Source organism: Ambystoma mexicanum, chromosome 1p (genome assembly GCF_040938575.1).
Source record: "Ambystoma mexicanum isolate Mex_15411 chromosome 1p, UKY_AmexF1_1, whole genome shotgun sequence".
Taxonomy (NCBI): Eukaryota; Metazoa; Chordata; class Amphibia; order Caudata; family Ambystomatidae; genus Ambystoma; species Ambystoma mexicanum.
The window spans coordinates 25,976,838-26,000,757 of NC_090921.1; the positions used below are offsets into that span (position 1 = coordinate 25,976,838).

General features: G+C 53.2%; 1 pseudogene; it reads left to right on the plus strand.

The window, feature by feature from the left end:
* The window catches only part of LOC138564643 (zinc finger protein 729-like), a 325,173-nt pseudogene that overhangs the window by 266,835 nt on the left and 34,418 nt on the right, over positions 1-23,920 (plus strand).

A 23,920-nucleotide genomic window follows, 5' to 3' on the forward strand; every position in this document is an offset into this window, starting at 1 on the left:
GTGTGCTGAGCTGTGTGTGCAGGAGCAGGGGTGTGCTGTGCTGTGTTTGGGGGAGCAGGGGGTGTGCTGTGCTGTGTGTGGGGGAGCAGGGGGGGTGCTGTGCTGTGTGTGGAGGAGCAGGGGGTGTGCTGTGCTGTGTGTGGAGGAGCAGGGGTGTGCTGTGCTGTGTGTGGAGGAGCAGGGGTGTGCTGTGCTGTGTGTGGGGGAGCAGGGGGTGTGCTGTGCTGTGTGTGGGGGAGCAGGGGGTGTGCTGTGCTGTGTGTGGATGAGCAGGGGGTGTGCTGTGTGTGGAGGAGCAGGGGTGTGCTGTGCCTGTGTGTGGGGGAGCAGGCGGTGTGCTGTGCTGTGTGTGGGGGAGCAGGGGTGTGCTGTGCTGTGTGCGGAGGAGCAGGGGGTGTGCTGTGTGTGGAGGAGCAGGGGGTGTGCTGTATGTGGAGGAGCAGGGGTGTGCTGTGCTGTGTGTGGGGGAGCAGGGGTGTGCTGTGCTGTGTGTGGGGGAGCAGGGGTGTGCTGTGCTGTGTGTGGGCGAGCATGGGTGTGCTGTGCTGTGTGTGGAGGAGCAGGGGTGTGCTGTGTGTGAAGGAGCAGGGGTGTGCTGTGTGTGGAGGAGCAGGGGTGTGCTGTGCTGTGTGTGGGGGAGCAGGGGGTGTGCTGTGTGTGGGGGAGCAGGGGTGTGCTGTGCTGTGTGTGGAGGAGCAGGGGGTGTGCTGTGCTGTGTGTGGAGGAGCAGGGTGTGTGCTGTGCTGTGTGTGGGGGAGCAGGGCTGTGCTGTGCTGTGCTGTGTGTGGAGGAGCAAGGGGTGTGCTGTGCTGTGTGTGGAGGAGCAGGGGTGTGCTGTGCTGTGTGTGGAGGAGCAGGGGGTGTGCTGTGCTGTGTGTGGAGGAGCAGGGGTGTGCTGTGCTGTGTGTAGAGTAGCAGGGGGTGTGCTTTGCTCTGTAGAGTAGCAGGGGGTGTGCTTTGCTCTGTGGAGGAGCAGGGGATGTGCTGTGTGTAGAGGAGCAGAGGGTGCTGTGTGTAGAGGAGCAGGGTGTGTGCTGTGTATGGGAGAGCAGGGGATGTGCTGTGTGCGGAGGAGCAGGGTGTGTGCTTTGCTCTGTGTGGAGGAGCAGGGGATGTGCTGTGTGTGGAGGAGCAGGGGGTGTGCTGTGCTCTGTGTGGAGGATCAGGGGATGTGCTGTGTGTAGAGGAGCAGGGGGTGCTGTGTGTAGAGGAGCAGGGGGTGCTGTGTGTAGAGGAGCAGGGTGTGTGCTGTGTATGGGAGAGCAGGGGATGTGCTGTGTGTGGAGGAGCAGGGGTGTGCTGTGCTCTGTGTGGAGGAGCAGGGGGTGTGCTGTGCTCTGTGTGGAGGAGCAGGGGATGTGCTGTGTGTGGAGGAGCAGGGGATGTGCTGTGTGTAGAGGAGCAGGGGGTGCTGTGTGTAGAGGAGCAGGGTGTGTGCTGTGTATGGGAGAGCAGGGGATGTGCTGTGTGTGGAGGAGCAGGGGGTGTGCTGTGCTCTGTGTGGAGGAGCAGGGGATGTGCTGTGTGTAGAGGAGCAGGGGGTGCTGTGTGTAGAGGAGCAGGGTGTGTGCTATGTATGGGAGAGCAGGGGATGTGCTGTGTGTGGAGGAGCAGGGGGTGTGCTGTGCTCTGTGTGGAGGAGCAGGGGATGTGCTGTGTGTAGAGGAGCAGGGGATGTGCTGTGTGTAGAGGAGCAGGGTGTGTGCTGTGTATGGGAGAGCAGGGTTTGTGCTGTGTGTGGGGGAGCATGGGGTGTGCTGTGCTCTGTGTGGAGGAGCAGGAGATGTGCTGTGCTGTGTGTAGAGGAGCAGGGGGTGCTGTGTGTAGAGGAGCAGGGTGTGTGCTGTGTATGGGAGAGCAGGGGAGGTGCTGTGTGTGGAGGAGCAGGGGGTGTGCCGTGCTGTGTGTGGAGGAGCAGGGGGTGTGCTGTGCTGTGTGTGGAGGGGCAGTGGATGTGCTGTGCTGTGTGTGGAGGGGCAGTGGATGTGCTGTGCTGTGTGTGGAGGAGCAGGGGATGTGCTGTGTGTGGAGGAGCAGGGGATGTGCTGTGTGTAGAGGAGCAGGGGGTGCTGTGTGTAGAGGAGCAGGGTGTGTGCTATGTATGGGAGAGCAGGGGATGTGCTGTGTGTGGAGGAGCAGGGGGTGTGCTGTGCTCTGTGTGGAGGAGCAGGGGATGTGCTGTGTGTAGAGGAGCAGGGGATGTGCTGTGTGTAGAGGAGCGGGTGTGTGCTGTGTATGGGAGAGCAGGGGGTGTGCTGTGTGTGGAGGAGCAGGGGGTGTGCTGTGCTCTGTGTGGAGGAGCAGGGGATGTGCTGTGCTGTGTGTAGAGGAGCAGGGGGTGCTGTGTGTAGAGGAGCAGGGTGTGTGCTGTGTATGGGAGAGCAGGGGGTGTGCTGTGTGGAGGAGCAGGGGAGGTGCTGTGTGTGGAGGAGCAGGGGGTGTGCTGTGCTGTGTGTGGAGGAGCAGGGGGTGTGCTGTGCTGTGTGTGGAGGGGCAGTGGATGTGCTGTGCTGTGTGTGGAGGGGCAGTGGATGTGCTGTGCTGTGTGTGGAGGGGCAGTGGATGTGCTGTGCTGTGTGTGGAGGGGCAGTGGGTGTGCTGTGCTGTGTGTGGAGGAGCAGGGGGTGTGCTGTGTGTGGAGGAGCAGGGGAGGTGCTGTGTGTGGAGGAGCAGGGGAGGTGCTGTGTGTGGAGGAGCAGGGGAGGTGCTGTGTGTGGAGGGGCAGGGGATGTACTGTGCTGTGTGTGTGGAGGAGCAGGGGATGTACTGTGCTATGTGTGGAGGAGCAGGGGGTGTGCTGTGCTCTGTGTAGAGGAGCAGGGGATGTGCTGTGCTGTGTGTAGAGGAGCAGGGGATGTGCTGTGTGTAGAGGAGCAGGGGATGTGCTGTGCTGTGTGTGGAGGAGCAGGGTGTGTGCAATGCTCTGTAGAGGAGCAGGGTGTGTGCTATGCTCTGTAGAGGAGCAGGGGGTGTGCTGTGTGTGGAGGAGCAGGGGTGTGTGCTATGCTCTGTAGAGGAGCAGGGGATGTGCTGTGTGTGGAGGAGCAGGGGGTGTGCTTTGCTCTGTAGAGGAGCAGGGGATGTGCTGTGTGTGGAGGAGCAGGGGATGTGCTGTGTGTGGAGGAGCAGGGTGTGTGCTGTGTGTAGAGGAGCAGGGTGTGTGCTGTGTATGGGAGAGCAGGGGATGTGCTGTGTGTGGAGGAGCAGGGGGTGTGCTGTGCTCTGTGTGGAGGAGCAGGGGATGTGCTTTGTGTAGAGGAGCAGGGGATGTGCTGTGTGTAGAGGAGCAGGGGGTGCTGTGTGTAGAGGAGCAGGGTGTGTGCTGTGTATGGGAGAGCAGGGGATGTGCTCTGTGTGGAGGAGCAGGGGGTGTGCTGTGCTCTGTGTGGAGGAGCAGGGGATATGCTGTGTGTAGAGGAGCAGGGGGTGCTGTGTGTAGAGGAGCAGGGGGTGCTGTGTGTAGAGGAGCAGGGTGTGTGCTGTGTATGGGAAAGCAGGGGATGTGCTGTGTGTGTGGAGGAGCAGGGGGTGTGCTGTGCTCTGTGTGGAGGAGCAGGGGGTGCTGTGTGTAGAGGAGCAGGGGGTGCTGTGTGTAGAGGAGCAGGGGGTGTGCTGTGTGTGGAGGAGCAGGGGAGGTGCTGTGTGTGGAGGAGCAGGGGGTGTGCTGTGCTGTGTGTGGAGGGGCAGGGGATGTGCTCTGCTGTGTGTGGAGGAGCAGGGGATGTGCTGTGCTGTGTGTGGAGGAGCAGGGGGTGTGCTGTGCTGTGTGTGTGGAGGAGCAGGGGAAGGGCTGTGCTGTGTGTGTGGAGGAGCAGGGGAGGTGCTGTGCTGTGTGTGGAGGAGCAGGGGAGGTGCTGTGTGTGGAGGAGCAGGGGAGGTGCTGTGTGTGGAGGAGCAGGGGGTGTGCTTTGCTCTGTGTGGAGGAGCAGGGGGTGTGCTGTGCTCTGTGTGGAGGAGCAGGGGAGGTGCTGTGTGTGGAGGAGCAGGGGGTGTGCTGTATGTGGAGGAGCAGGGGTGTGTGCTATGCTCTGTAGAGGAGCAGGGTGTGTGTGCTATGCTCTGTAGAGGAGCAGGGGGTGTGTGCTATGCTCTGTAGAGGAGCAGGGTGTGTGTGCTATGCTCTGTAGAGGAGCAGGGTGTGTGTGCTATGCTCTGTAGAGGAGCAGGGGTGTGCTGTGTATGGGAGAGCAGGGAATGTGCTGTGTGTAGAGGAGCAGGGGATGTGCTGTGCTGTGTGTAGAGGAGCATGGGATGTGCTGTGCTGTGTGTAGAGGAGCAGGGGATGTGCTGTGCTGTGTGTAGAGGAGCAGGGGATGTGCTGTGCTGTGTGTGGAGGAGCAGGGTGTGTGCTATGGTCTGTAGAGGAGCAGGGGGTGTGCTTTGCTATGTAGAGGAGCAGGGGGTGCGCTGTGCTGTGTGTGGGGGAGCAGGGGTGTGCTGTGCTGTGTGTGGGGAGCAGGGGTGTGCTGTGCTGTGTGTGGAGGAGCAGGGGTGTGCTGTGTGTGAAGGAGCAGGGGTGTGCTGTGTGTGGAGGAGCAGGGGGTGTGCTGTGTGTGGAGGAGCAGGGGTGTGCTGTGTGTGGAGGAGCAGCGGTGTGCTGTGTGTGGGGGAGCAGGGGGTGTGCTGTGCTGTGTGTGGGGGAGCAGGGGTGTGCTGTGCTGTGTGTGGAGGAGCAGGGGGTGTGCTGTGCTGTGTGTGGAGGAGCAGGGGGTGTGCTGTGCTGTGTGTAGGGGAGCAGGGGTATGCTGTGCTGTGCGTGGAGGAGCAGGGGGTGTGCTGTGCTGTGTGTGGAGGAGCAGGGGTGTGTTGTGCTGTGTGTAGAGTAGCAGGGGGTGTGCTTTGCTCTGTAGAGTAGCAGGGGGTGTGCTTTGCTCTGTAGAGGAGCAGGGGATGTGCAGGGGGTGTGCTTTGCTCTGTGGAGGAGCAGGGGATGTGCTGTGTGTAGAGGAGCAGGGGGTGCTGTGTGTAGAGGAGCAGGGGGTGCTGTGTGTAGAGGAGCAGGGTGTGTGCTGTGTATGGGAGAGCAGGGGATGTGCTCTGTGTGGAGGAGCAGGGGTTGTGCTGTGCTCTGTGTGGAGGAGCAGGGGATGTGCTGTGTGTGGAGGAGCAGGGGATGTGCTGTGTGTAGAGGAGCAGGGGGTGCTGTGTGTAGAGGAGCAGGGTGTGTGCTGTGTGTAGAGGAGCAGGGGATGTGCTGTGTGTGGAGGAGCAGGGGGTGTGCTGTGCTCTGTGTGGAGGAGCAGGGGGTGTGCTGTGCTCTGTGTGGAGGAGCAGGGGGTGTGCTGTGCTCTGTGTGGAGGAGCAGGGGATGTGCTGTGTGTGGAGGAGCAGGGGATGTGCTGTGTGTAGAGGAGCAGGGGGTGCTGTGTGTAGAGGAGCAGGGGGTGCTGTGTGTAGAGGAGCAGGGTGTGTGCTGTGTATGGGAGAGCAGAGGATGTGCTGTGTGTGGAGGAGCAGGGGGTGTGCTGTGCTGTGTGTGGAGGAGCAGGGGATGTGCTGTGTGTGGAGGAGCAAGGGGTGCTGTGTGTAGAGGAGCAGGGTGTGTGCTGTGTATGGGAGAGCAGGGGGTGTGCTGTGCTCTGTGTGGAGGAGCAGGGGATGTGCTGTGTGTAGAGGAGCAGAGGATGTGCTGTGTGTAGAGGAGCAGGGTGTGTGCTGTGTGTGGAGGAGCAGGGGGTGTGCTGTGTGTGGAGGAGCAGGGGGTGTGCTGTGCTCTGTGTGGAGGAGCAGGGGGTGTGCTGTGCTCTGTGTGGAGGAGCAGGGGGTGTGCTGTGCTCTGTGTGGAGGAGCGGGGGATGTGCTTTGCTGTGTGTAGAGGAGCAGGGGGTGTGCTGTGCTGTGTGTGGAGGGGCAGGGAATGTGCTGTGCTGTGTGTAGAGGAGCAGGGTGTGTGCTGTTTATGGTAGAGCAGGGGGTGTGCTGTGTGGAGGAGCAGGGGAGGTGTTGTGTGTGGAGGAGCAGGGGGTGTGCTGTGCTGTGTGTGGAAGATTAGGGTGTGTGCTGTGCTGTGTGTGGAGGGGCAGTGGATGTGCTGTGCTGTGTGTGGAGGAGCAGGGGGTGTGCTGTGTGTGGAGGAGCAGGGGAGGTGCTGTGTGTGGAGGAGCAGGGGAGGTGTGTGTGGAGGAGCAGGGGAGGTGCTGTGTGTGGAGGAGCAGGGGCTGTGTGTGGAGGAGCAGGGGGTGTGCTGTGCTCCGTGTAGAGGAACAGGGGATGTGCTGTGCTGTGTGTAGAGGAGCAGGGGATGTGCTGTGCTGTGTGTAGAGGAGCAGGGGATGTGCTGTGTGTAGAGGAGCAGGGGATGTGCTGTGCTGTGTGTGGAGGAGCAGGGTGTATGCTATGCTCTGTAGAGGAGCAGGGTGTGTGCTATGCTCTGTAGAGGAGCAGGGGGTGTGCTGGTTGTGGAGGAGCAGGGGTGTGTGCTATGCTCTGTAGAGGAGCAGGGGATGTGCTGTGTGTGGAGGAGCAAGGGGCGTGCTTTGCTCTGTAGAGGAGCAGGGGGTGTGCTGTGTGTGGAGGAGCAGGGGATGTGCTGTGTGTGGAGGAGCAGGGGATGTGCTGTGTGTGGAGGAGCAGGGTGTGTGCTGTGTGTGGAGGAGCAGGGGATGTGCTGTGTGTGGAGGAGCAGGGGATGTGCTGTGTGTGGAGGAGCAGGGGATGTGCTGTGCTGTGTGTAGAGGAGCAGGGGATGTGCTGTGTGTAGAGGAGCAGGGGATGTGCTGTGTGTAGAGGAGCAGGGGGTGTGCTGTGCTCTGTGTGGAGGAGCAGGGGGTGTGCTGTGCTCTGTGTGGAGGAGCAGGGGGTGTGCTGTGCTCTGTGTGGAGGAGCAGGGGATGTGCTGTGCTCTGTGTGGAGGAGCAGGGGGTGTGCTGTGCTCTGTGTGGAGGAGCAGGGGTTGTCCTGTGCTCTGTGTGGAGGTGCAGGGGAGGTGCTGTGTGTGGAGGAGCAGGGGTGTGCTGTGCTGTGTGTGGAGGAGCAGGGGAGGTGCTGTGTGTGGAGGTGCAGGGGGTGTGATGTGCTGTGTGTGGAGGAGCAGGGGATGTGCTGTGCTGTGTGTGGAGGAGCAGGGGGTGTGCTGTGCTGTGTGTGTGGAGGAGCAGGGGGTGTGCTGTGCTGTGTGTGTGGAGGAGCAGGGAAGGTGCTGTGCTGTGTGTGTGGAGGAGCAGGGGAGGTGCTGTGTGTGGAGGAGCAGGGGAGGTGCTGTGTGTGGAGGAGCAGGGGAGGTGCTGTGTGTGGAGGAGCAGGGGAGGTGTGTGTGGAGGAGCAGGGGATGTACTGTGTGTGGAGGAGCAGGGGAGGTGCTGTGTGTGGAGGAGCAGGGGGTGTGCTGTGCTCTGTGTGGAGGAGCAGGGGGTGTGCTGTGCTCTGTGTGGAGGAGCAGGGGGTGTGCTGTGCTCTGTGTGGAGGAGCAGGGGATGTGCTGTGCTCTGTGTGGAGGAGCAGGGGGTGTGCTGTGCTCTGTGTGGAGGAGCAGGGGTTGTCCTGTGCTCTGTGTGGAGGTGCAGGGGAGGTGCTGTGTGTGGAGGAGCAGGGGTGTGCTGTGCTGTGTGTGGAGGAGCAGGGGTGTGTGCTATGCTCTGTAGAGGAGCAGGGTGTGTGTGCCATGCTCTGTAGAGGAGCAGGGTGTGTGTGCTATGCTCTGTAGAGGAGCAGGGTGTGTGTGCTATGCTCTGTAGAGGAGCAGGGTGTGTGTGCCATGCTCTGTAGAGGAGCAGGGGTGTGTGCTATGCTCTGTAGAGGAGCAGGGTGTGTGTGCCATGCTCTGTAGAGGAGCAGGGTGTGTGTGCTATGCTCTGTAGAGGAGCAGGGTGTGTGTGCTATGCTCTGTAGAGGAGCAGGGGTGTGCTGTGTATGGGAGAGCAGGGAATGTGCTGTGTGTAGAGGAGCAGGGGATGTGCTGTGCTGTGTGTAGAGGAGCATGGGATGTGCTGTGCTGTGTGTGGAGGAGCAGGGGGTGTGCTGTGTGTGGAGGAGCAGGGGTGTGCTGTGCTGTGTGTGGGGGAGCAGGGGAGGTGCTGTGCTGTGTGTGGAGGAGCAGGGGTGTGTGCTTTGCTCTGTAGAGGAGCAGGGGTGTGCTGTGTATGGGAGAGCAGGGGATGTGCTGTGCTGTGTATGGGAGAGCAGGGGGTGTGCTGTGTATGGGAGAGCAGGGGGGACTGTGGAAGAACAGGAGGGGAATTGTGGGGGAGAGAGCAGGGGGGTTGTGTGGGGGGGAGCAGGTGTAACTTGTGTGTGTGAGAGCAGTGGAGCATGTAGGGTGGGAGAGCAGGGATGTGTGTGTGTGTGTGTGTGTGTGTGTGTGTGCGTGCGCGTGTCCGTCCGTCCAGCAGGTGGTGTGCTGTGTATGGCAGAGCAGGAGGGGAAATGTGGGGGAGAGAGCAGAGGGGTTGTGGGGGGGAGCAGGTGTGACCTGTGTGTGGGAGAGCGGGGGAGCATGTAGGGGGGGAAGAGCAGGGGTGTGTGCTCTGTGTGTGGGACCAGCAGGTTGTGTGCTATGTATAGGGCCAGCAGGGGTTGTGCTGTGTACGGCAGAGCGGGGGGTTGGCTGTGCGAGAACAGGAGGGTAAGTGTGGGGTAGAGAATAGCGGGGTTCTGTTGCCAGGAGCTGGTGTGACCTTTGTGTAGGGGAGCATGTAGGGTGGGAGAGCAGGTGTGTGTGCTGTGTGTGTGGGGTCAGCAGGGTGTGTGCTATGTGTGTAGGGCCAGCAGGCGGAAGTGTGGGAGAGAGAGCAGGGGGGTTGTGTGGGGGGAGCAGGTCTGACTGTGTGGGAGAGCAGGGGAGCATGTAGGGGGGAGAGAAGGGGCGTGTGCTGTTGTGCTGTGTGTGTGGGGCCAGCATGGTCTGTGCTATGTGTAGGGCCAGCAGGGGGGACTGTGGGAGACAGGAGGCGAAGTGTGGGGGAGAGAGCGTGGGGTTGTGTGGGGGGGGGGGAGCAGGTGTGACCTGTGTGTGGAAGAGCAGGGGAGCATGTAGGGGGGAGAGCAGGAGTGTGTGCTGTGTGTGGGGGGGCAGCAGGGTGTGTGCTATGTGTAGGGCCAGCAGGGGTGTGATGTGTATGGTAGAGCAATGGGGACTGTGGGTGAACAGGAGGGGAAGTGTGGGGGAGAGGGCAGGGGGTTGTGTGGGGGTGAGCAGGTGTGACCTGTGTGTGGGAGAGCAGGGGAGCATGTAGGGTGGGAAAGAAGGGGTGTGTGCTGTGTGTGTGGGGCCAGCAGTGTGTGTGTTATGTGTAGGGCCAGCACGGGGTGTGCTGTGTATGGCAGAGCAGGTGGGATTGTGGGAGAACAGGAGGGGTAATGTGGGGGAGAGGGCAGGGGGGTTGTGTGGGGGTGAGCAGGTGTTACCTTTGTGTGGGAGAGCAGGGGAGCATGTAGGGTGGGAGAGCAGGGGTGTGTGCTGTGTGTGTGGGGCCAGCAGTGTGTGTGTTATGTGTAGGGCCAGCACGGGGTGTGCTGTGTATGGCAGAGCAGGTGGGATTGTGGGAGAACAGGAGGGGTAATGTGGGGGAGAGAGCAGGGGGGTTGTTTGGGGGGAGTAGGTGTGACCTGTGAGTGGGAGAGCAGGGGAGCATGTAGGGTGGGAGAGTAGGGGTGTGTGCTGTGTGTGTGTGTGTGTGGCCAGCAGGGTGTGTGCTGTGTATGGCAGAGCAGGGGGAACTGTGTGGGAGAACAGGAGGGGAAGTGTGGGGGAGAGAGCAGGCGGTTGTGTGGGGGGGAGCAGGTGTGGCCTGTGTGTGGGAGAGCAGGGTAGCATGTAGGGTGGGAGAGCAGGGATGTGTGCTGTGTGTGTGGGGCCAGCAGGGTGTGTGCTATATGCAGGGCCAGCAGGGGGGACTGTGGGAGAACAGGAGTGCAATTGTGGGGGAGAGAGCAGGGGGGTTTTGTGGGGGGAGGTGTGGCCTGTGTGTGGGAGAGCAGACGAGCATGTAGGGGGTAGAGCAGGTGTGTGTGCTATGTGTAGGGCCAGCAGGGGGTGTGCTGTGAATGGCAGAGCAGGGGGGACTGTGGGAGAACAGGAGAGGGAATCTCGGTGAGGAGGCCCCGGCAGGGGCGTCTATTCAACCCCTTATTTGCAGGACAAAAAAATGAGATCATCCCTGCCAATAAAAAGTTTAGCTTTTAACCATTTTTCCTGGAATAGAAGAATATCATGAATTTTAATTGTGTATTAGTCAAGAGAGCATGACCTCTCGTATTCCAGGAAGAGACCCAGATGAAAATGAATTGACCGTTTTCTCATAGTGTTGGTTTAGAGTCTTTTTTTGTATATTGTAACAGTGTTGTAATCGCTGACCAAGTGGGGGTTTCAATAGCTTTGGTATGAACAGAAGTTATTGCCACTGCTGACTGACTATGCTTTGTTGTAATCATCTGACCCGTCAGCGGTGTATACACTTACACCCAACCTGAATGTGTAGGTTCTCATTTCCTGAGAGGGGACAATGGGCATTATGCCGTTGTTCATCGGTGGAGTCGGCACATGAAACCTATGAGTCTCATAGCCCATGATGAGCCGCTTCTAGAAGTAGGGTCTTCAGCCAGGTCTGCAGTAAAATGAGTGTTCTTTATGTTGGCTGTATTCGATCCTGTGGACGGGCAGATTCAGAAGTGCTATTTATCTGTTGGATGATGTGCTCTCTCTCTCTCTCTCTCTCTCTCTCTCTCTCTCTCTCTCTCTCAGGTTCACTACCACGAGGATACACATTATGTTATACTGATAAAGTAGCAATTCAGCGCAGGTACACAGGGCGCCTAGAAGATAACTCACTCGTCATGGAAACTGCAGCAGTCTGTGCGCTCTGTGAAGCTTAAGGAATCGATTAATCATCTGCATTGGGTTTGTCGGAATCATGGACCAGGTGAAGAGTGACTCATGGGATCTTTCTGCAGGACATTGTGAGGGGCCCATGGACTGGGTGAAGATTGAAGTAGGTGAGGAGACCACGGCCGAGAATCAGGAGGACACCATGAGATATGCGAAGACTGAGGGAGGCGAGGAACCTTTAACCAAGAGTCCACAGGGCTCCATGGACTTGGTGAAGATCCAAGTATGGGAGGGGTCTTCTCCCAGGGATCTCGAGGACCTGACGGACCAGGGGAAGGCTGAACGAGAGCAGCCATCTGCCCCATATCATCCTGACGCCGTAGAATGGGTAAAGATTGAAGTGGGCACAGAGCCATCTGCTCAGGATCACCAGGACTGGTGTCACCCTGTGAAAATTGAAAGGGAGTAACTCTCTACCTACTATCGTGAGAACCCTGTAAACGAGTTGAACACTAAAGACTGGGAAGAAACCTCTCACACTAAATATCCAGATTTCCTTAAAGTCATGCCCCTTGAAGATGTGGTCAAGCAACCATTTGCCAATGAACATGAGGATCCTGGCAAAGGAGGGAAGATTGAAGGCTCAGCCTCAGGTATGGGTTATGCTCAGTTCATTAAAAAATGAATGTTTTATGTAATGAGGTTAGAATGATGGCACGTGCATGGACCTCCTGAGCGTCCTCATGTGCTGGCATGAGCATGGACCTCCTGAGCGTCCTCATGTGCTGGCATGAGCATGGACCTCCTGAGCGTCCTCATGTGCTGGCATGAGCAGGCCTCCTGAGTTCTGGGTCCCTTCTGGTCCAGAATCCTTGTGCATCTAAATGAGGAGGGTTTACCAGGCAGTGAGCCAACTAAACCTGAGTTAACGAACATGAATAAAAGACATTATTCCAAAAACTACTTTCAATTTGAAACTCCACGTAAATGGCCAGTCTCCACAAAACAGTACACACACGGATTGCTAACCATATTCCAGTACTGGGGGTCACAGAGCTGCCTGGGGCCAAGTAGGATGCTGAGACCATGGATTTTAGTTCAACACATTGGGGGTCATTACGACCCAGGCTTTAACCATGGTGCTATTAGCGCCATGGTTGACGCCGGTATTTTAACGATTGCGCCATGGTGGATGGCGGAATTACCGCCCCATTCCAAGATTGGCGGGGCGGTAATTCCCCATTCACCATTGGCCCTTCCCCATTCCCATTTTTGCCCCCATAAGGCACAATGGGAATAGAGAAGGCGGTAATTACTGTACCACAAATTGCGGTACCATAATTACCTCCAAGGTCCCTTTGCGGGTCCAATCCTTAACGGCTGGTAAAACCAGCCATTAAGGTAGGGACCCACAAAGGGACCTCGTAATTAGGCGGTAAGGGGTTAACGGCGCCGCCACCTTTTACGGCGCCGTTAACCCCTTACCACCCGGGTCGTAATGAGGCCCATTTAGGGAAATATTTACAAAGAAGGGTCAAATTAAAGTAAAGCAAATCATCTAAATCCCCAAATGTCCTGATGGTTCTTTGTGCTTAACCAGGACTGTCTACCCCCACACGGTCCCCCAATGAACTGGTGCCATACACACCAACCTAAGAGATATGTAATTCAGTGTTCTTGCTTCAGCAATGTGCATCAAGGAGCACTGGGATATGTCTAAAAGACACTTAAAGCATCATGGGGTACATATGAGGGACAAAAAGTTATCATTTGTTCCTCATAATCGGGTTCACATTTGAGACACTCAAGGGTGGTCATGGGGGTCGAAATTAAGATTGGATAAGCAGGTGGAAAAAGCTGCTCCTGGGTGTCTAGAATGAACCAGTGACCATTCTGCAAATCTGAGTTCCACGTAGTGAACAGAGGATAGCACAGGGGCAAGGCGCTGGTCTTGGAAGCAAGACCACGCAGAGCAACAGAGGTTTGAATTCTAGATCTGTGCTTAGAAACAGAACTCTGGTATTAAGCACATTATAAAAAAACAATTAAATGAATGAAGACACATAAATAAGATGCAAACCTATAATTGTGTCCATTATTTATAACCTCTTATTCTTTAAATGTCACATAGATGTGTCCTCATTTTGGTCTTTCCCAAACTCTTCACATAGGGGTGTGTGTGTGTGTGTGTGTGTGTGAGCTCCTGGTAAGTATTGGTGTCAAGCTAACCAGGTTCTTCTAGGCTCCAAGTAGGAGTTAAATGGCAACCAGCTCTCCTGGATTGTGAACCCTGGACACGTGATGTACTAGTTCCCCATTTCCCATGGGAATCTCCTGCTCACAGGGTGATGGCTGATAACCAGGTGCTACTTTAACTCCCGCTCATTGAATCTTCGCTCCCTGAAGGACAATTTTCTTTCTTGTCATATGTCCCACCATCGTCATCAGATGCTCTCACCCGCTCCTCTTCTATATGGAATCGGCCGAAATGACCGACTCCAATTTACCGACCCCACCAAAACGCCTAAAATACATCAAAGTTTGAATCTTTTGTGGTATGTATGTTTTGGTAGGGTAGGTAAAATAAGATCACATTTACTTATTACATTTCTTATAGTTACAGACAATGGGTAGATACAATCTTAATATTTAAACAGAAACAAAAAAACACATTTGAAAAAAACAATACATACATTTTATATACAATTGATGGGGGTTCTAGTCAGTGAGGGCGTGGGTCATAGTAGTCATTATTATTGCTTGAAAAGCCAAGTTTTCAGTGATTTCTTTTTAATTGGGGGGGTAGGACGTTTCGTTCTCGATATTAGTAGGTAGGGTATTACAATGTCTGTGAGACAGTACTTTAAAGCTACTGCGCCCTGCCTTTTCTCTTTTGTATCTTGGGATTTCGAGGTTTGCATTATTATTGGATCTGAGAGGTCTAGTGTGGTTTTTCTTCATGACTGTATTAATGAGGTATTTGGGAGCTTTGTTGGCGATACATTTATGTGTGGTACTTAGGGTTTTGAATAGTATTCTAGCTTTAATAGGGAGCCAATGGTTGTCTCTCCTGATGTTTGAGATGTGTTCAGATTTCTTTTTTATGCCTAATGCAGCTCAGAGGGCTTTATTTTGCATAAATTGGAGTTTGGCTATATTAGTCTTGGAGGTACCAAGGAAGAGGATATTGCAGTAATCGAGCTTGGAGAGTATGAGCGCTCTTGCTAGTGTAACACAGTTATAAGCTGTGAGGAATTTGCGACTAAGGGAGAAGAGTTTTGATGTGGATGAGGCTTGGGTGTTGACTTGTTTAGCCATTGTTAGTGTGGCATCTAGGTAGACACAGAGGACCTCATCACGAGTTTGGCTGTAGCCCTTAAAACCGGCGGTAGCGCTGTTAACGCCAGATTTAAGGGTCTGCCAAATCACGGCTTCGGCTGATTTCCCCCCAGCTCTGAGCTGGGGGGAAATCTGCCGAGATTTAGCCGATTTTCGGCGCATTTACTGCTGGCGGGAAATCCGCCGGCGGTAAAAGTGCAAAATTTCCCCATTAAGCCCAATGGGTAATGAGGCATTCCCGAATGGGCTCAATGGGGGATGGGGATTTCCCGTTCCGCCAAACCCATGATCCGGCGCTAATAGCGCCGGTGGGTTTGGCGGTAGGGCTAATGATGCCAGCGCTATTATCGCCGGCGTTACTGCCCAACTCGTGATGAGGCCCAGAGTGTCTTGACTTGTTTGAGCTCCGGGATAGTAGTGCCATCGATGATGAAGGATGTGTAGTAGGCAGGCTGTACAGTGTCTTTTTTGGAGGATGATCCTAGTATAAGTAGCTCTGTTTTGTTGTCGTTGAGACATAGGCTGTTATTAGCCATCCAGCTTTGGATTAGTGAGTAGATTTTGTTGATGAGCAGTGAGTCTTGCTTGTGGTTAGCTGTTAGTGGGATGAGGATCTGGGTGTCATCTGCAAAAATAGTGTAGATGACACCCATGGCATCCAGAGCTGCAAAGAGCAGCTTGGTGTAAGCGTTGTAGAGAGTAGGGGATGGGCATGATCCTTGCGGGACAACTGGAGAAACTGGTATGGGGTCTGCTGATTCTTTACCGATGGATACTCATGAGGTCCTATCTGCTAGGAAAGATTTGATCCAGTCAGTGGCGTCGTTGGACAGGTTAACGTTATTGGCTAGAGTGGCACAGAGATTGTTGTGGTCAACCAAGTCGAAGGCCGCCGAGAGATCTAGTAACATTAGTATGAATAGGTTTCCTTCTTCTCTGGTGGCATCCATTTGGATTTTTAAATCAAGAAGGGTTGTCTCCGTACTGTGGTTGGGGCGGAATCCTGACTGTCGGCCCCCCAGTAGATGGTGGTGTTCTAGGTGGTTTTGTATTTGAGAGTATGCTATTTTGTCAATTATTTTCAGGAGAAATGGGACTGTAGTTATTGGTCGGTAGTTGGTGGGGATTGAGGGATCCAGGCTGGTTTTTTTAGGAGGGGTGTGATCCAAGATTTTTGGATTCTGTTAGGGACTGTGTTTGAGTTGAAGGAGGCGTTGACCGATTCGGTAATGATGGGTGATAGAGTGGGGGCACAGAGATTGACTCGGTGGGATGGGAATTGGTCGTCTTTACAGTTCGAGGCTTAGAGTTTGGCTATTGTGTCTAGCACTTCTTTGTTTGAGACTGGGGTGAAGTGGAAAGGAGTGCACGGATGGGTGTTGGATGGGTTAGCTGTTATGGTAGGAAGTCATTTTTCTGCTAGGTGTGTGTTTTTTTTGTTGTTGTTTTTTTTACTCTCAATTTTGTTTTGTAGCAGCAGGATTTTTTAGGCTAATGCGTCTTGTATTGTAGTGCACCAGGCTTTACTGGCATTGTTGGGTACTGAGGATGGAGAACAGTTCTTTGCTGTCGGAGTTAGCATTGGTAATGCGATGGTTGAAGGCATTCGCTTTGTGGGCGATTATGACTGATTTGCAGTTTTTAATTGGCTGATTCAGGGGCGTTGGTTTTTCTGTGTATGTGCTCTAGTGATCTTTTTTTACGTCTAAGGGACACTAGTTCTTCATTGAACCCGAAACAGGAGAGTTTGTCTGGTTTCTGTGTTTTGGTAACAATAGGGGCGAGTGAGTCAATAGTATAGGTAAGGCTTTGTTGGTAACACTCTGCTAGGTAGGCAGGGTTGTTTGTTTTAGGAATCATGTTAACTAAGGCTGTGCTCAGGGTGGGGGAGAGGTTGTTAGCAGAGAGCTTTTCGATATTTCTGGTTTCAAAGGAGTCAGGAAATTTGGGGATGGTGTGGTCAGCGATGTTATATTCCATTGTAACTGATGACTAAGCGGTCTGACCAGTCTACGGGGAGGATGGAGTCGATAGCGATTTGAGAGTTGAGGGTGAGGATCCAGTCCAGAGTTCTACCTTTGGAGTGAGTGGGTGAAGTTCATATCTGACATAGCTGTGTGGAAGGCTGATGCTTCCAGATCTAGGGGATCCCTGTACCCTAAGTTGATGTCTCAGAGGATGATGCATTTGGTGTTGGGTTTGATGAAGGCCGTTAGCAGTAGGGGGATGTCCAAATGAGGGTGTGAGTTTTTGTTTGGTGTCCTGTACACTACCAGGAAGTCAGTGGTGGTTTTGCGGTTGGGGGAGAGTCCATAGCCCTGTATTTGTTCCAGTGGACAGGTTTTGATTTGCAGTGAAGTTCTTGCTATTGGGGCAACTCCGCCTCCTTGGGTGTTGGTTCTATCTGTCCTGAAGATGCTATATCCTGGGGGGATAGCAAGGGCTAGGTTTGGGCCTGCAGCAGGATGTAGCCAGGTTTCGGTGACTGTCAGGTTGTCAAGTTGTTGATCTACAATGAGGTCCTGGATTTCTATAGCATGTGCTCCGAGGGAGCGTGTATTAATAAGTGCGCCTTTGACCTTGAGGGCAGCGTCTTGGTATGGTGTGATCCCTCGGTTGGGTGAATGGGTGGTGGTTTTGGGTTTTTTGGTGAAGTCTTTGAGTTGGTGATTCTTGGGGGTGATAGTAAGTTTGGTACACGTATCTGTGGTAATGACGGTTTGATAGCTTGGGGGAGTGTTTTGGTTCTAGCTCCAAGTCTGTTTAGTCTGGTGAGACCCAGAGTGGGTGTTGTCTTATTTTTGGTTGTAGTAGATAATGGGTATTTCGTTATGTTATTACTCGGACTTAGGAAGGTTGGTGCTGCTATCTTAGTGGCGTTGGTTAGAGTGATATTTTTGTGTGCAGTATGGAGGGGGAATGGGGGGGATGGAGGGCAGGAAAGGGGTGGGGAAGGGAACAAAGGCTGTGGGAGTGTCCCCGCAACATCCCGCTCACCATACTACACAGCCGCAGCTGAGCCAAAAAAGAAAAAAACCCTGCAGCGCCGGTTCCCGATCAAAGACGTGAAAGGGAACCAGCGTTGCAGGCACACCACGCTTCGAGGTGAAAGGTAAGTAGGAGGTTGGGGGTGTGGGCAGGGGTTAGGTTTTGGGGTTGTTTTTTAAAAATGTGTTTATTTATAACTCAGCGTACAGTAACATTTACTTGTAACCTCTTTAAATGCATGTGGTAAGATGTCACTTTATCCCACCCCCGATATCCCGGGTTGGGTTTTGTTCTCGGCCCTCATTCGGCCGGGCCAGGCGGCGAGTGTTTGCTGGTAGAATGGAGGGCTTTCACTATCAGGCGTGGCTTATAGGTCAGGGCCGGGTAGTTCTGGTCGTAGTCTAGCACTGGTGCCCAAATGTTTATAAATCGGTGGAGCAGGCCCACTTTGGCTGCCGTAACCTTTTCGTCTATTAGAATGTGTTAGGCAGAATCCTGTGCAGTTCCCTTAGGGAGCACTACAGAAGATTAAGACTACAGGTATATGCAATAAATCCCCTTTGGTATCAGTCTGTACCACAAAGCTTTAGTTGGTAGCTGTGGCTAAGCAGTCAGACTTCTCTCAAGAGGGAGATGAGCAGTATTCAGGGTTTACACAATAGGACTACAATACTATGGAATAAGGAAACACTGACCAAAGCTTTGTATCAAAAAGAATATATATATATTTATTTTACACACTCTGATGTTCACACACAAATCACTATTCTTAAAGTAAGTGAAAACAGTCTTGAAAAGTATACACAACTCCCTATTTCAATTGTAGACAAGTTTGAACAAGAGTGAAAACTGAGCAAAACGGCACAGTGAAAACCAAGCAGAAATGGCACTGTAACAATTTCTCAAAAGGGAGGGAAAGGACAAGTTATACAGGGTTAGACTCTTTAACACACCAGCAACACTTCCCAAGTAGATTGTGAACAAGTTAGGCAAGGCAGTGCTTTAGCATATGCAATACTGAGGTGAAAACCGAGCAAAATGGCACTTCACAAGTTTAAAAAGAGGGAAGGAAAAAGTCGTTATAAGAGTTAGGTGCACCAACACATTTCTAGGTGAGAAACAATCTAGAAAAGGCAGTTGTAACAGATTTAGCCAGAGTCAATAAGCCTGTGCCAGTGTCAATGGTACGAGGCAAAGTGCCCAGGTGCAAAATGTTCTAGTAGCTGCAGTCAAGTCTTTGTTAAACGATTCGAAAAGGTCGTTGCAGAAGGTGAAAGACAATGTTAGATGATAAGGGCGGCCAATCCAGTAGGTAAGTAAAGGATTTAAAACACCTTTAGCGATACCCCACGAAACGGGAGGCCTGGCGGAACAATGTACCTTAAAAGTGGAAGAGGCTCCTGCGGTGGCGGTTGTTCCTGCTGTTCGGGAGATCCAGCAGAGGAAGAGAGACCGTCATGGAGGAAGGTTCGAGTTACTGCACTGCCCAGGGATGAAACCAGCCGCGGTGCTGCCAAAACAAATAAAAAGTATGCTCCTTTAAATTGCAGTCCTGGTGGACGGGTCTATCCGGTCTCCTAGTGCTTGACACTGTCGATTTTGACCAAGGCAGGTCCTTGAAGGCGATTGGCGACCTGGTTGGCCCCATCAGCTCAAGGGAAGAAGACTCTTGCAGAGGAAGATCTTCTTCTCAAATCGTTGGAGAAGAGTGGTGAGGATCTGCAGCAGGGCTTTGTTAGGCAGAAACCTGTGCAGTTCCCTCTGGGACCACTGCAAAAGATTTAGGACTACAGGTGTTTGGCAGTAAACCCACTTGGTAGCAGCCTGCACCACACAGATTCACTTGGTAGCTGTGGCTGAGCAGTCAGACTTCCCTCAAGAAGAGTTAGGCAGTATACAGAGTATTCACAATAGGTCAAGAGCACCCAATAGAACAAGTAAACACTGACCAGGGCTTGGTGTAAAAGAGATATAATTATTTATTTAAAAACCACATCTAGAAAAACACACAGGCACTAATAGTAAGCAATTCAAAAACACGGTCACTAAAAGATATACACTCCCTTAAAAGAATATTAGACAAGTCTTAAGTAAAGCCCCACTTATTTTCAGACAGCGGTGAGTGCTTAACGTAGATGGCACTCTAATAGTTCATTTTAAAAAGGGAGAGAAAAGCAGAGAACATATTGAAACAGATCCCAACACTTTTTCAAGAACACAACAAGGGAGGAAGGCAAAGTAAAACCGTGAAGTTAGAGTTCAAGAGGCCGGATCCACTTTCAGAGGATCCAAACGAAATGTGTTCAAGGTCACACGGTTGCAGTGCACAAAAGTCTTGTAAAGGTTCAAAAAGGAGTTGGACCACAGAAAGGGGCCAGTTAGAGGGTCAAGGCGGCCAGCCCAGTCCAGAAGGTTAAGGAGTTATTATTACCTTGTAGCAATCTTTAGAAAGGGAGGCCTGGCGGACACGGTACCTTAAAGTGGTGAGAACGCTCCAGCGGGGGCAGTTGTTCCTGGCAGCGGATGCAAGTCGGTGCTTCATCCGGGGGAAGAGAGGATCTCGTCGTGGAGGAAGACTGTTGCACTGCCAGGGAAGAAACCAGCCGCAGAGTTTCTCAGGTACAAGGAGCGGTCCGGTGATTCGCGGTTCAGTGGTGAGTGGCTATCCGGCTGCTGGAGTGCTTGGCACAGGCAGTTCGACCACAAACCGGGCTGGGGTGCGAAGAAAGAAAGGAAAACTGGTTGTGCCCACCAGTCAGGGGAAGAAGCCTCTCCAGCCGGGAGATCTTCTCTGTCGTCAGGAAGTGGTGAGTCGGTTCCGCAGGGCTCCACCGGTGGTGTCGTCGTGGTAGGTCGGCTCAGCTTCTCCCTCGTCGGATTCTCAGGTCCTGTGGCGACTTCTGAAGTTCCAGTCCCCAAAGCCCTGCTTTTATGCAGCATACCCCCATTCACTCAGCCTAGCTGTCAATCAAACATGCTAAGTGGTGAGCCGGCCGGCTCACCACTTGGGCCAATTACACAAGAGTGTGACTTGAGTTACCAAGGTAACTCAGTCCAGGGTGCCTAAACCCCCTCCCACACCCCCTGTGGTACCCAGACAGAGTGGCACCACTCTTGGAGGCTTCTGTGGAGAAGCCCGCCAAAAAGTGGAACAAAGGGCTCGACTTGGGTTGGAGTCACAGAAGAGAACACAAATGTCATTTTTGAATCGAGTCTTTGCAAAAAATACCAACCGGAGAATTAATATTATTTAAATAAACCGGCGGTATGTTCGAGGCTATGAGAATTAAATAATTAAAGTTGGTAGCCTCGAACAATGGGAAAATCCCATAGGGAAATATTTGCGGTCGAATATAAAAAGTAGTTTCCACTGCCACCAGCCAAAACTCGATCAGGGGGGACGGAGACGTGCCCCCTCGACTAACAGACCCCGGGGCAATCGAATTGCCCCGACCAGTACGTCCACAATATGATGGTTTGTACTGGTTTCTGTTAATAATTTGGGACTAGTAAAGCCAATGGTGACTTTACATGGCCTGGGAGACAGTAGTCAGTCCCAGGGTATGGAGTCTATGGTGGGGTTTCACTATGACACCCCTGTGTTACTGCACGCAGGGTGCTGTGTAACACACATAGGAAAAACACATGAGACCCTATGGAGTAAAGGACCCCATAGCCCAGAAAACACATTACCAGTCAAAGGAACACCATAAATCATGTCCAAGAGTGGGTGAAAAAAAGAGTCTCACTCTTGGCAGGAGGAAAAAACACACTCCAGAAATCCAGCAAAGCCGCTGGGGGACTCTCTAGGTTAGGAAATTCAGCCTAAAGAGAGAATTCTCCCTAACAGGCTTCACCGGTGGTTCATTCGTCGCAGATGTCTTCAGCTTCTCTCCTCTTCGGTTCTTAGTTTCAGTGGCAATGTCTTGTCCTCCAGTCCTCAGGACCCTGCTTTATGCAGCAAGACCCCCATTCATACAGCCTAGTTGTCACTCACACGGTGGGGTGTCTCTCTTGGAGGGAGAACTCCCAAGCCTATCAGGGCAGAGTGCGACTTGGGTTGCGTAGACAACCCGTTCCAGGGTGCCTATTCCCCTCCCACACATCCTGTCTACCCCAGACTCAGTGGCGCCGAGAGGAGGGCTTCTGTGCAGAAGCCCGCCAAAAGAGTGAACAAAGGATCCCCGACCTGGGTTAGGATTACAGAGGAAGACACGAGAAAGAAATATGATTAAAGTTCTGTCAATAAAAACCTACCGGAGTAAAGTTAATATAAAAATAAACCAGCGGTATGTTAGAGCCTGTCAGTAAAAGTGGTAGCCTTGAACAATGGGAAAATCCCAAAGAGAAATATTTGCGGTCGAATATTTATGGTAGTAACCACTGCCACCAGCCAGAAACCTTTGAGAGAGGGACTGTACGGTACTCCCTCGAAAATAAACGTTAGGGAAAAACTATTAACCCTTACCAGTACTTCCATAGTAAGATGGGTTGTACTGGTTTAGTTAATAAGAATTGACTAGTAAAGTCAATGGGGACTTTACATGCCCTGGGAGACAGTCAGTCCCAGGTTATGGAGTCTATGTTTGGGGGTCTATATGACAACCCTGTGGTACGGCATGGAGGATGCTGTGTGCCACACATGTTAAAAAGGTGATTCCTATGAGGGTGAGAAAACCCCATGGACCAGAAGCACACAAGATAACCTAAAACACACACTAGCAATCTGTCTAAGAGTGGGAAAAAAGGGTCTCACTCTTAGCAGGAGAAAAAAACAAAACCCCTCAAATCCAGCAAAGCTGCTGGTGGACTCTACAGGTAAGGGAAATGAGCCTTTGAAGAGAAGTCTCCCTAACAGAATGTCCCAAAGTTTAACCCACCAGAGGGTCATCAGGGGCCCTTCCACAGACTTCCAGGTGCAGGCCACCGTCATTTTAGCAGCCAACAAGAATTGAGATACTAACGTTGCACTCATACCTGTTCTCGGGTAAGAGTCTGGGAGCGGAATCCCCAGGAGGACTTGCTCGGGGCTAGTAGTATTTCTACTTGGGTGATGTCCTTTATCGTGGCCAGGCATTGGGTCCAGAACTCTCTTACATGTGGAGGTAGGATCCTGGGAGGCCGCAGAGACGCCAGCAGTGAGGGTCCAATGCCGGCTGAAAGTGGTGAAGGCGTAGGGGGGGCAGTACCTGTGCAAAAGCAATTTGTGGGCGCATTCCGGGTTAGTGATGCAGCGGGACGATGTGCGCCTTCTTGTCCAGATGTCCACCCATGTGTGGTCCTCTATAGCATGTCCTAGATCCGCCTCCCATTGAGTCATATAGGAAGGCCTGGTGTGGAAGGGGTCTTCCTGCAGTAGTTTATAGAGAGCCGAGATCTTCCCTCGAGCTGGCAGGTCAGTTACTGTGAGCTCTAGTGGGGCAGGGGCTCGTGTTGCTGCCGCTCGGGTCTGGGGGTGGCAGCACCAGTGCCTCAGTTGGGCGTAGGTAAATCTGTCAGTTTCCGCCAGATGGAAAGTCGCTTTGCATTGTTCGAAGGTAAGAGCGGTGTCCCCTCGAAGAGCTGCCCCATCGATTCCAGGCCTCCCGCTACCCAGTTCCTGAAGTTCGTTGGGTAGGCGCCCGGGGAAAAGGCTGGGATGAGGAAGATTGAGGAGAATGTACTCCGGTCCCCTGGGATACTTCTGTGTCTGCGGGCCCACTCCGAGGCCTTTAACGATTGTTTTGTAGAAGACAACACTCCTGACCAAACCCGGCGTAGTGCTGCAGGAATAAACGGAAGGAAGTGGATGGAGAGAGGAAGGTGGGATTGTTTAATCTCCACCCCACTTTGGGCGCCCTGTGGCGATTCCCCATGCTTGGAAGTGGGCCAGCTGCGCTATGTGATATTTACGGAGGTCTGGCACCCCCAGTCCTCCCAGTTTTGTGCTGGCCATCATGGTTCTTCAGGGGATCCGCGCTTTCTTGCCCCTCCAGATAAAGTCAATCATTTTCCTTTGGAGCCGCTGTAGGGGGGAAAGTGGGATTAAGGTTGGGAGGGAGGAGCAGGCGTAAAGGAAACAAGGGAGGAGCTTTGTTTTGCATGTCATAATGCTGCCCAACAGAGAAATCTCCTGCGACTGCCAACGGTTAATGTCCTTTTCCAATTCCTCAAAGAGGAGTGGAAAGTTTGCCTGATAAATTTTCTTGGGGTGGGTGGGGATCTGGACCCCCGAATATGGGATAGATTGGGTGCTCCATTGGAACAGCCGTTGCTTCTCCAGGGCTGTATATTGTGTATATTTGTCTAAATTTATTATGCACTTACTGATTATTGTAACCTGTTTTCAAGAGTATGCGCCCAGTTGCCCCTGGGCCTGGTTTGCGCTTTACAAATAAACTAAACTTCAAACTTCCTTCTCGCCTGGGGCCAGACCACTCCGAGAGCCATTGATTTTTGGAAGTTAATGGCGAATCCAGCTACACTCCCAAAACCCGGAGTTCGGTCAATGCCCACTCATGGAAGCCTTAATGTTTGTGATGGTTAACAACACGTCATCTGCGTAGAGCGCAATTTTATGTTGAGCAGGACCTATCTGCGGGCCGGAGATCTGAGGGTTTCGGCGAATTCGTTGGGTCAAAGGTTCCATGGCCAATGCAAAGAACAGGGGAGATAGTGGGCAACCCTGTCTTGTTCGCACGTGAGCGGGATCGGGTCCGACAGGCAGTAGTTGACTCTCAGCCGGGTCTTGGGGGCTTGATAGTTAGCTAGGACCATTTTCTTGAAGGTCGGGACGAAGCTAAAAGCCTCAAGGGTGAGATGCAAGTAAGTTCAATCCACTTTGTCAAAAAC